Source organism: Falco biarmicus, chromosome 9 (assembly GCF_023638135.1).
Source record: "Falco biarmicus isolate bFalBia1 chromosome 9, bFalBia1.pri, whole genome shotgun sequence".
NCBI lineage: Eukaryota > Metazoa > Chordata > Aves > Falconiformes > Falconidae > Falco > Falco biarmicus.
The window spans coordinates 4,314,899-4,328,183 of record NC_079296.1 but is presented as its reverse complement, the minus strand read 5'-3'; the positions used below and the strand labels follow the sequence as shown (position 1 = coordinate 4,328,183).

At 40.8% G+C, this 13,285-nt stretch overlaps 1 protein-coding gene across 1 annotated transcript in view; it reads left to right on the top strand.

Moving 5' to 3' along the window:
- DAB2IP (DAB2 interacting protein) overlaps positions 1-13,285 on the top strand; it is a 167,549-nt gene that overhangs the window by 32,084 nt on the left and 122,180 nt on the right.

Genomic DNA, 13,285 nt, shown 5'->3' with positions numbered 1-13,285 from the left:
TTTAAATTGATTGCAGTGGAATTAATAAAAATGTGTGTCATTGCCACAGTTAACACTGAATTGTTATCAATAAATTTATTCCCAGTTTTCACTTAGTTTCTGGGTCAGACTTTTTTCTCACTTAAACACTTCTCTTTAATAGCCATAACTTTCCGTATTTTGAGCTGTAATTTCTTGGACTTTCATTGTGATAGGTGGTTCACCTGTCACCTGTACAATCTGGTAAGAACTTAGGGTGCTGTGGCAGGAAATCATGTAACAGATGCTCCATCCCTGTTGGAAGTGATCTTGTCTGTGGTGTTCACCCCTGTGGAAGCATCTGACTGAGCTGTATCAGGCACTGAAGAGCTTATGGCACTTTCTGTTGAATGGGGATGCTAAGTTAGATCATTTGGAAGTTGTTTTGGAGGTTTCTTCTTGCCTTCCAAATCCCAAACCAGTGCTGCCTAATGTGAGAGCGTTTCTCCAGGTGGTGACACTGTTGTTCCAAACCAAGTGCAGCTCCTTGAAACAGCAGGTCTGATTAGGATGGTCTCATGATGATTACAGGGTCTCATGATACTTGCAGTTGAATAACTTTTTTATTACTGTGGGTCTGTATGTTAATGTACATGTTAAGATGGCATTGATTTCTATAGACTTTTTTCAAACTTCAGTTACCATGGAAGCAAGGTTAACTTTCTCCTCCATACTGTCACTTCAGCACTGCACTCTGATAAGCAATAGACTGTATTTGCCCTCCCCACACTCCCTTTTTTTTTTTTTTTTTTTTTCCCCCCCTAGTGAACAGCGATAGTCACAGCTCAGACATGAAGGGTAATTTGAGAGAGAGGTGCTACAAGCTATAATGCCTTTCCTGAAGTATTCAGCTATTCGTGGGCCTGGCACTCTGCCAGCAACTTTCCTGTCTTTATCTTCCTCCATAATTACAGTGGATCATATCTCACCTGCAACATTCTTCAAAGCACCAAGGAAATTAGCTCCAGAACTAATCATGTCTTTATTTCCTAAACCTTTCCATGTAGTTATGTATGCTGTTCTGCAGAACAGGATTCGCAGTGATCAGTACAACCTGCCTCTGCCTGCCCTTGTCTCTTCCCTTCGTTCCTGCCACTTGCAAGATCATATCCACATATTTCCCATGGTGCGACAGTCTGGCCTGATTATAGTAAATGATCAAGTTCCCATGCCTTCTTTGCAACTGGGGGGAGATTTGCCTGAGCGCGTTCTAGGCTATGACGTGCAGAGCTGTGTTGACTCATGTCATGTTCGGAGAGCAGCTGGCAGTCCTGAGGGGCTGCACCATAGCTGCCTCCTTGCCACAGCCAGTGTGACCTCTGCAGCCCGCTGCTCCAAGGTGTGCAGCTAGTGTAAGGAAAGGTGGAACCCACATCTGTGCTCATCTGTTTTATGCAGATGTTGCAGGAGTGAGTGGAATCTAGGATTAGTTTTCGTAGCAGTTGATGATCTACTTTAATACCGACAGTAGAGATGACCATGTCTTTAGAAATACTTGGGAAATAGGGATGTGGTATGGAACAAGATGGGAACTCATCATGTCCAAGTAACGCTCCCCCATATCCCTACACCCCTTAGCTTCTGAGCAGTGTGATCACTTTTCAGAAGAACAGGGTCAAAAGGGCATCCATGTACCTTGTTTGGTGTTTTTTACCTCCCTGACAAATCTAGATATTTTTAAGATTTAAAAGTAGTAATTCGGTTTTGCTAATATTGGGAGGTAGAGGAAGGTGCCTTCACTGGAAACAAGGCGCTCGGGAAGTGGCACCACTGATGTGGCAGCCAACTGTAACCGAGGGGCAGCAACCAGGCCGTGCCTGCCTCCTGGCTTCAGACCTACTTTGAATGAAGCCTTCCTTGGCAATTAGCAAGTGAGTCAAAAACAGTTAAGGAATAAATGAATGAGACTTAAATCTGCCTGATAGAATTGAAATTTCCTGCTGGGTGACAAAATTCTGCTTTAAAGATAGTAAATCCACTGCTAATAATTAGGCAAGAAATAATCACTGCTAAGACCCAAAAATAGGATCTGCCACTTGCAATGTCTGTCTTATTATTTTGAGGGATAAAACAGCAATGAACTTAATTTTTGCCTTCAGTTCTTGAAAGATATTCTTTTTGGTTTTTATCTTTGGCAAAGGTTCAGTTTCAGTGTCCTAGGAAACATAACTATCAGCTGTGTAGTTTATTGCCACTTCACATTACATTCTTTGCCACCTTAACCCAAAGATCAGACACAAGGTACAAGCTTAGGGGGAAAAGGAAAGGAGTAAAGGTTGGGGGAAATAGCGGGGAGTAGTCTTGCATTGGTTTTCATTGCAGTTTAAATCGATGATTGAATATTTGTGATTTCATCTGAGAAGAAAAAACTGTTGGGTGCTTTTCATTTTTATTTTGCATCAGGGGGCAGGTAGAGACCTCACTTCCAGTATCTGGATGGAAGTGTGCGTATTTCTAGCCTCCAGTTTCTATTTAATTAGGAGGGGACTTTGAGAGTTTGAAAGCTATTTCACAGATTTATAAAACCACCTAAAATTCTTGATTTTTGTGTGGCACAATTTCAAGTAGAAAGATTCTTTCTACCTCAACTGAAGGATTATTGCCTGTTACAGCCTGTTACTAAGCTTTCTTAATCAAAAAATGCCCTGATGTGTGTGTCATGAAGGACAGAAAAACTCCCTGAAAGCAAGGCTGGTATACTCCTGTAAGCATCATATGTGTGTTATATTTATCACTTCATTGTAATTTTTCTCCCTTTTTTTCAAAGCTGTAAGCAGAAGGTGAATCTGAAATACTCATTTTCATAAATTTTGAGGTTAGGACAAATGAGCTTCATCTTAAGTATTTTCACAATGTCTGGAAATTAAGTTGTCTAGAAAGGTAGATAGGGAAAAATGAAAGACTGATGTATTATCTGAATTATAGTAGGTATTCACCGTACCTTTACAAAAGTTAACATTTTTGTTTGATTGCAGCTGTAATTATTGCTGAATACAGATGTTCCAATTTAAGCTTCAGAAATGTGGTGGAAGTCTTTGGAGACAAGAGCATCTGCCTGAAACATGAGTTTCATATTTGAATGAGTAACTTTTACTGCAAAATTATGCAATGAATCCCTATATTCAAAGGATAATAATAATTTTTTATTCTAAACATATCATCTACCAACTGCTTTTTAAATTTATTGGCCTAGCAGCTGGTTTTGTAGAAAATGTGTTACTAAAAGTGCATGAGATTTGTCAATGAAAATGCAGCAACTTGATGTTGATACCTTTCTGTAGACTTAAGAGATGGTCATCAATATTGTGGAAAATGGGGTTATCTCTTCCAGTATTTGCTCTGCTCTGAAGATTTCAGATGGAAGTGAGTAGGAAGATGCCTGATGACTAGGTACAATGTGACATCCGCACGCTGCTCCAAGGCCATAAATCAAAGTAGGGAAAGCACATATAAAACACACTCATGAAACAGTTTACTCTGTATCGTATAGCAAACGCGGACTTTAAAAGAGAACATTAATGTAAACAGATTTATGGAGATGGTTTTCGCATCTCCCCTCTGTGTTTATTGCTCATCCTGGTGAGCTTTGATACCTGTTTTAACAGGAGGCGATGTATTTGAATGGCTAGAGTGCTGGCATTGGAATGAAGCATTCTTCAGAGGTAATCCTGGCTTTGCGGCTTGTCTGCTGTGTAGTCAGTGTAGCAAATCACTTAGACATCTCTACCTTCAAACTCGTTTCCTCTGTGACCTGCCAAAAGAATCTATTTTGACAGTATTTCCTACCTAGTATCCCACCCCTACCTGCACTCCCTCGTTTCTCCCCTCCTCAGACAGCACGCTTGATGAAGCATGGATCTTCCTGTGGACTGTCTTTTAAAAGTCATATTCTCATTTCTGATATTGCAAAAGAATTAAGTTAACCTGCTTTGTATGAAAAGATGCTTTTTTTTTTCCTGAAATGAAAGGGCAGATTGGTTTATCCGGGCTATTCATACACAGGTTATGTAGCTGGTATAAATGTACTGAGCCCAATGGTCATTCACCCACTGGACTGAAGATCCACCCCACAATAACAGTTCCAAAGTGCAGCTCTTGAAAGCTCCTGGGCTTCTTAGACCATGGCAAAAGCACCAAAGGACAAGGATGTCTATGGCCACGTGCCTTGCACTAAGTTACTTACCCCAGCAAGCAGGATCCTTGACATGGTTACATGGCGTTACTTTGTGCGCCAGCTTGAAGTCTTAAGAACCTGCAGGTGTTTTCCCTTGGATCCTTCTACAAAAACTCTGAGTGATAGAAACCATCAATCTTTGCAGAGTTCGGTTGTTTTTCATGCCTAAATGGGATCGCCAAGCATCCAAATACACATTGCTACCATGTCCTATAAATTCTTTGTTTTATCTTCAGTTAAATCACAACTACATTTTAAAAGCAGGATGAATGTAATGATTCACAGCTGATATTGAGTGTTTAAGTCATTATTATGCTAAAAAAGTATTATGAAAGTTTAAATTTATAGGAGTGTGAATAATTTTCTGTCATCTGGGGATTATCCCTTTTAATCTAAAAGGCACTCATTCTCTCCATATCTGAGGTTTCAAAAATATTTGCCTGATTGGAATCTGTTGCTCTCCATTGTAAAATAAATCTCCTGTGTGTACAGTGCGTGGGAGACTGTAAATGTGAAACTTCTAACATTTATTGAAAGTGAAATACTTAAAACTGTATCATAAACAATTGAAGCCTCTGAACTCATAGGATATGTTTTCAAAGTGTTGGATAATGGTTTAGCTGTGTATCTCCTGGATTTGGAGTTTTTGTTTGAAGTCACTTAAACTCTCATGAGCCTAATCCATTGTGGATAGTTTTTTTAAAAAATGCATTGAAAATTATTGTGGGATTTCTTAGGAGTCTAGGTGTTGCTTTTCTACCTATGGCCTTCTATCTTGCCTTGGGTGTTTGCTGAAAACCTGGGTGTTTTCCCTAGCAACACGATGCATGCCAGGTCTGTAGTAGCTGTGCTTTGTGAGAAGCTGTCCCTGGAATAATTGCAGGCATACCTGTCATTCCACAAGTAAGAATGGGCATTTTTTAAATGCAAACAAGGTATTAGCACAGCACATGTAGGCTCACATGTAAGGTTTTACAGATGCATGCTGCCTGCAGGCTTGCTTTCAGAGGTCCGTGATCTGAACTGCATGAACAAGAGTGTACATTAGAAAGAAGCCATTGAAATACTGTCTTGGAAATTACTTGAATAGAGTGTGTTATATATGTGACAGCCATCCTGACTGGCTTTCCAGAGTCAAGATTCAGTTGGTTTAATATGCAGGCAATTACCTGCAGTAAAACAAATCATAATAATCATCCAACCTTTTGAGGTTTTAGGGGAAAAAAAATAATCACTCTTTATGCCTAAACTGGGGAAGTTAGCATGCGCTGATAGTGATACTTTGGGGAGGGACAGTTCATCTCCACCAAAAGGATCCTGGGCTTCCCCATATTAGGAGTCTGAACAACCCCTGGCATATTGTTAAATGGTTTTGGTATTCCCCTCTCCTTCCTGGCTGTATGAAACTCAATCTCCAAAGCTCCCAAACCCAAACCATTAGGGTTAACTGCCTTTTCTCTTTTCGTAAACAGTAGTAAGAATGACTCTCTCCTAGAAGTCATAGATATTGGGATGTTCCCTCAAACCTTCCTTAATGAGCCTTACTTTGGCTGGATTAGTTTGCTTCTTAAAACCTTACTTGGCTTTCTGTCTTTTTACGTTACTCGATTTTACTCTTTGTAATAACAAGTCCCAGAATATGAATAATGTGATGCATTGTGTTTGCTTTCCAAATGACTGCCATAATTGCATTAGAAAGCAGGCTTCATGTACAGGGTGAATCCTTTTTTTCATTTAGACACTGCTGGGACCTTCAGGGGCTATCAGAAGGCACTTTGCTTAGTCCTGAGGTCAGGACATAGTTTTTCCTCTGCTGCAATTACAACCTGCCATGGCAGTTGCCAGCACTTGGTTTTGACTTCTGTTCAGCAGTGACAGCTTTGTTCTAGGGGACTAAAGATGCTCAAGAACCTAATTTGAGCACAGTTCTCTAAGGAGAGAGGGAGAGCAAAGGAAAGCAAAGCTGAGAGTCTCTTTTCCTGCATTTCAAGGAGAAGCAGGGTCCTGGGATGGCCATGGAAAACTTGGTTCCAGGAGCTGAAGAACAGCTCCTGCAAGATGTTACCTGGTCTAACTTCTGTTCACCTTTGTGAAGCTGGCACCGCCCAGCACTGCCGGGGAGGAGCTCTGCTTCTCTCAGGATTGTTCTCACTAAAGACAAAGTTTTGTATATGAACAGTTTATCCCCTGGGATGGCTGACTCCATTGTGCCAGCTAAATAAGCAAACTGTTTCACCCCACTGAAATTCTTTCCCGGGTGGCATCCTTGCTTGGCTTCACCTAGACAGATTTTTGCTAGTCACTGCTCTCTTTGGGTTGGTAACTGTCTTTGTTCTTCAAGGTTACTTGCATTCTACCTGTATCTCTGTTTCTGCATCATTCATCCTTGATTGCTCAATTACCCTTCTCCTACCTTCCTAAGGAATATTTATCTGTCTTATTCAGGTATGAAATGTTGACAGTATGATAATTACAGAACTGTGAACAAATAATCCAGAGTAGTGTGGTTTTGTTTTAACAGGAGAATAAAAGAATCCAAATTGAAGAATCGGGTGATCCCTGAATGACAATGCCTGTTGAATTGCAGTTGTTTTCTAGGTTCTTCCTGACAGTTGCATTCCTTCATTTGGAGTTTATTAACATCCCACCTGTTCTATGTGCATGTTACAAGTTGTCAGTGCTAATTGGAGAGGGCAGACCGAGACTTCCCGAGTTTCCTGCTACCTTGCCATTAGACTTGGCTTGCCTGAAGTTTTTGAATGTTGTCTTGGTCAGGGATTAAGGGTGTATGCTGGCTGTGGGTGAGTATTTCAGAGGCTGGGAGAGGAGTCTTTCCCTGGTAGAAAAGGGCAGAAAAGGAACAGAGTGAAATTTTGCAAAGAAACATTTAGCGGAGTATCAGGAGAAATGTCTCGAGAGCTACACGGCACTGAGAGCTGCCAGTCTATGCAGTTCTTTCTCCAGGACAGCGGGAGAAGACCCTGTGACCAAGACATTTTCAACAAGATAGGTGAAATCTTTATAAAAATAGAGCGTAAGCAGCAATCCTTTATTGGCCAGAAGTGGAAAAAGGATGAGCTGTTATGTGCTGAAGCTATTGCTGCTTCTATCTGTGATTTGCTGATACGTACATGTATTAGATTTGCCATATTCGTAATTAACCCTCAGTGCCTCTCATTTGACATAATTCCAGTTTTCATGACCTAGACAGACCTCCACTGTCCCTTTAGTGACCAGTGGGACTTCAGTGCGTCTTCATCTGATTTTTCAAATGGACTGAACTGAGTGTTTCCAATGACACTGCAAATTTGATTAATCTTTTGCCATAGAAGGGCAGTGTTGCTAAGCAGCACTTACCAACATGAGCTGTTTCTCACATTCCGGGACTGCTTTATGGCCTGGCTCACAGACGTACCCTCTCGTACACTTAAGCACTGTATCACTGTGTTTATTCTCCGACTCTGGATGCTGGAGCAAAAGTCAGACCACAGTGTGTGGAGCGGTAGGATTTGAGCTTTTATTGCCATCTATCACTGGACACACAATGTTTCTGCAGATATATTTTCATTATTTTGGGGTTTATCTGAATTCCAAGATACTTGTGTTGCAGAGGGGCTTTCCTTACCCGTATAGAATAATGTTTTAAGGCAACATCATTCAGATCAAGTTGGTGGTTCATGGATGTATGTTACTTGCTCTTATTCCAAGATGTAATAAGAGTTTCTTACTTCATCTCATCTGTATGTTTCTTTAGGTGCTCACAGGATGACTGGGAAGGGTCCTGAGATTGATGAAATAAAATTGAGAAACCGAGGGACTTTTCACCCACTTGAAAAAAGTCACGTGTTCAGCCTCCTCTAAACAGGAGGAGTAATACTATCTTAGTCTGTGTGTGCATTTCTAGGTCCAGAGATAAACTGGTTTGATTTTCCTTGTAAGTTCACATCTCTTGGGCTCTGTGGAATTGTGTAGGCTATTGCTCTCCTTTGCCCTTTCCCTGAGCTTGCATATTAGGCAAGTCTTACCAACTGGAGTAAGCTAGTTTTTGTCACGTGTACAGAATTTTTGTTTGTTGGTTGATAAACTTGCAAGAATGTAATTTCCTAAGGTTAACTCGGCAAGGATTCTCATAAATTTGGGCATGTCTTCAACTTCAAATGATGCTCTGGCTGCCATTCTCTTGCCTATCATATGCCCAAGTTCAAAACTTGATCCTATGGAAGCACTGCGTGTGCTAGAAACACACTGTTTGGGAAGGGCACTCCACAGGGGCTGTCTCTTCGGTCACCTCGTGAACAGAGCCCTTTATCACATCTGACAGGAGGAGACCAGGATGATAGGAAAACAACTTACAACAGGCAAGTTCAAATCAAAAGAGCTGACAGTAATAAATTATATATGAAGTGTTTGAAAGGATACATATACTTACAGGCCCATGCCTCTATACACTGAACAAATAAAAAATATTTGATCCATAAAGGTCAGTGCTATGTGTGAAATTCCCTTTCTATCTTGTATCGATGCCAGGAGACCACTCGGTGGATTACTTCTGTTCTTTGGCTCCCAAGAGACACATCTGATGCCTAAACTCACCCTCAGTGGTTTTTTTTGTCTGTGTACTTCTTATTGTAGCTTAATACAGTCATGTTCTATGGAGAGAATATTAGCGATGCACACTCAGGTGTCTTTACCTGTAACAAACAGTATCAAATGCTGTCCAAAAAAGGTTTGTATTTTACTTGAAAGCTAAGGCTAACATCGGTAATTGTAGAACTGGGTAAACTCATACATTTACGGCTATAATAAGGTGCTTAGCATTAGCAAGGCTCTACTGGGTTCACAAATACAAATATTAATTAGCTATTCAGTGGAGCCTCAGTGAAAGGGTATTTCCATGTGCTGTGGAAGAGCACCATAGATGCTGTGCAAAAGCAAAAAAGAACACTGATTCCAGAATTAAAGAAGTTTAATATAAAAAAATAAATGAAGATTCTAAAGCCCAGAATAAGGACAGATCTGGCAGAAAGGGTTTACTCCCAGTTTTATACCTATAAGCTTATCCCTGATACACTAGAAAAAATGGACACCCAGTATGAAATACAGCATTATGCCTTTGTGTTCGTGGCAAATATTTATGGCAGTTTCATCATGAATAGTGAAAAAATTTCTGATGTCCTTTCAAGTCCTCGTTGTCATTGAGATTTGCTTGAACTGAAACAAAAAGACATGGAAGAACTATAAAAATAACCCCAATCTGTTCACAAGTTCCTGTGATATGCCTTTATAGCATTTATTCTGTGTGGTCTTTGGATAAGAGCATAAACCAGGGCTTCTGTCTGCTTTCTCAGCGTTCCCGTGAGACCAGCCCCATCCCAGGGCCGTGGTTCAGCCCCTCACACTTTGCCCCACGTGTGTTTGGCCAGCCTTCTCCCTGTTTTCCTTGCTCATTGTGCTTAGAAAATACGGAGAGCTGCCAGGAGTCTTTCAAAGAAAGCTGCTCGTGATGTATCCAGCCTGATTTATTGATATATGATTTTTAAATTTTACATATATTGTGTTTCCATGGTGCTGACTTTTTACCTTTAAAACTTTATCATGTGGTTTCACTGCGAATGAACATTAATGGTGTGGGAGTCAGTTCCAGATATGAGACGTGCATCATTACTTTATGGTTAATAAAGCACGAGCTCAAGATTTTGCTGTCTTTAACACTCTACTTAGTTTTGCACCCCTCCCTTTTTCTCTCTTCTTTCCAGTTTTCTTATTGTTGGCCCAGGGTGTGTGGAAGTACGCAGTTCCTGCATCTCAAAGGCATATATGGTTTGGATGCGTTTGCACATTACTTTACAAGTAATAAAATTTAAAATATTCCAATATTACAATTTAATATGAGATTATTCCCAGGTTCTAGAGTAATTTGAAATATCAACGTTGATAAGCAGGAGAAATTAAGATGAGAGTCCCACCATCCTCCATCTGCAGCAAGATGATGGCATCAGATTTTGGGTTTGTCCAAATATGTAAGAGGACAGAGTCCAAACCACAGCAGACTTAATTGTCCTGTTTTGAATTGTGCCTGTCCTGTTTTAGCTTAAGTAGAGGTGGTTGTGATTAAGCCATTTCTCAAAAGGATTTGTTTTGTTTTTTTCTGTCGTCGTTCTTTGTGTCTTATTATAACTTCAGTCAGCTCTTCCGATTAGAGCAATTGTATTCCAGACTTGAGGATGTCAGAGTCAAAACTGCAGAAACAAAACAAGGGAAGCGAGGCCTTTGCACTTAAAAAAGCTAAATCACTGCACAGTGTGAGCTCTGTATGTCTTTCTCTTGCTAGGCTAGTTGAGTTCTGTGCAGCACTCCTCTGTGGGCTTTGATGGATGGCAGATTTCCATACAGCTGTGCAGGTTTGCGTGGTACTGTATTCTTTGTCAGAATGGTTGTCTCTACTCTAAAGACCCTAAAATATCTCCTCTTGCTCAGAAGTTAGGCTGTGCAAGGGATTAACTTACATAGTTAGTACCTCTGCTTATATTTTAAAGGGTATTTTATGATTTGGTTTGTCTGCTGCCTAAAAGGAAGTTAATATTAGCCTAAGTTTTGCTTCATTGTATTCCAGGAGAACTTGAAAAGTTCTGTACTAAATGAAACAGAAGTGTTATTCTCTTTTGTGCAAATTTTGCACTCGTTCTGAAGGAGCTCACATGTCTACACCTCGCAATGCGGCACAGTAAAAGAACATTATGTTGTGCACGGAATGCAGCCATGCTCCATCCCGGCTAACCGCACCAGGAGCACCCCTGCCCTGTGCGGACTGGCTGCTCTGTGCTGTACTGAGTTCAGGCTCAAGCAAGGACCCTCAGCGCCGCAGGTTGTGGCATCTCATGGTTTTCTGCTGTGGCAAATTCTGAAGGGATTCTTGGGCTCTGCAGATTTCTATTTATTGTTGTTTTGTACAGTCTATTAACTTCTTCTGAATGAAACCTTCCTAAGTTAGTAGTTTAATCTTTTCTAAGATATTTTTACTGGTGGTAAATGCTGCCCACACATAGGAAGACACAATTCTGCCCTAGACAGCTCTCAATATAAACTTAAAAGCATATAAAGAACATGTAGTATAAAGTGCAATGCTTTAATTAGTGGAACTCACAAGAATGCAGCTAGGCTAGAGGAGTAGGCAATGTTCATAGGGTAGGATTAACCTCATTTGTCTGGAGATCAGAATCAGTGTTGTTTAAAGTCATAAATGAAGAAGAAATAGGTGATGTTCTTATGATCTCACCAGGAAAGCATGGCGGTCACACCCCAGGTCGGATTCTCTCTCTCTTGTATTTGTGGAGACCAAGTCCTCTCTCTTTATTTCTTACCCCATCTAAAAATTACAGAAGGTAGTAGTAATTCACACATTAGACTTTCTGATCTCTGGCATGCACCATGGAGGTGCGAAGTATTGCTATAGCAGCATAATTTATCAGCATTAAAATCTCTGACATATCACTCTCCCAAGGAAGCTAGCAATGAAAACTGAAAATGGCACAGTGTGATCTCCTTCTGGTCGCAATGAATGTAAAAACAATGGGAAGCAGAAGGGAAGTAATGTCTTACTGCAACCCTAAATTCTGATTTCCAAATTCCGCACGAATCATCTAACCGTTGTTGACGTGTGAAATGGAAAGTAGTGAAAGCAAGCTGTGGTTGTTTGCCACAGAAAGTATTTGGGTTTTTTCCTTATCAGTTCCCTGTCTGGAGTTCAAAGCTATTACTGGATTTAAAGAAGTGGCTTGATAATATGATGACATACTTGTGGCTAGGCTGGCAGTGATGAAGGAAGTCCAGTTTCATGCTTCTGGGCAAAACCTGCTCACCAGTGGCATTTAGGGAAATATTGCATGACTGGCCAGTTGCATATTTTTGATCTTTTCCTTCTCAGCAAATATTGGCTAGTCTGCATAGCGGGCAACCAGGAGCCTGATCTAGCCAGAAGAGCTAGAGCATGAAGTTGATATCGTGAGTGTGAGGCTGATAGCGTGTTGATATCACAAGTATGAGGCTGATGTCATGTTGATATCACAACTATGAGGCTGATACTATGTTGGTATCATGAGTATGAGGCTGACTAAGGTCTGAGTACCAAGGGAAATACCTTGGCAATGTTCTAGTCAATGCAAATCCTCAAATCTGCTGTTTCACAGTCATGTTTCTCCATACTATAAAAATTCTCTGAAGGTATTTCTCACAGACAAAATGCTTTTGAAAAGGCCTTTGTTATCTTATGCGTTGGCTTTGTGCAAGATGGAAAAGTGTATAACGTGATGGGCTTGTGTTATATACATCATGCTATTTCAGTCATGCTAATAGCTCCTGGAGAAATACTCAATTCACACGAATGCATATTACATACCTCGTTTGTACATAGTGGCACTTAATAAATGTGAAACACCTTTGGTTATCTAGATGTTTTGAATTCTTGATGCACTTATAAACAGGAAACTCACTTCCATAACAAGAGCCGCACAGACCGCCTGAGGAAATTTTGCAACCTGAGAAAGACATAAGGTGACCCATGAATATCCTAGGTGGGGAAGGAGTGTTTAAATAGCATGAACAAATGACAGGCTAGATACAAGTTAGACTGTGATTATCTTCCTGCAAGATATAAAAAGGGTATTAATTTATAAAAGGCACCTGCTAAAGGCTACGTGACCTATATCCATTCCTTAAGGTTGACTGGAGACACTGCTGAGCCTCCTGCCTGGAGTGGAGGAGTGCGCTGTGCGATGTCTGGGTTGCTGGCACGGTAACCAGTGTAAAGGCACCCACTCTTCTCACATTGCTTTCCTTACGTGTGTCAAAATGTGTGCTTGATCCAGTGGATGCCTTACTCCCTTTCCTGGGAATGGGCAAGGGAAGCAGCATGTGCAGAACGTCAGTTTGTGCAGGGATTTGCCAACTTGTTTATATCTAGCTAATCTATTTCTTTGGTATGACGGTGCATAAAAGGTACACTTCTTTAGGCTTCACCCCAAAATCTGGGTTTCTTTTTAAGACGCTACCCCGCTTTCTCCGGCTAACGGGCTTGACCCACTAAGACTATTCTCA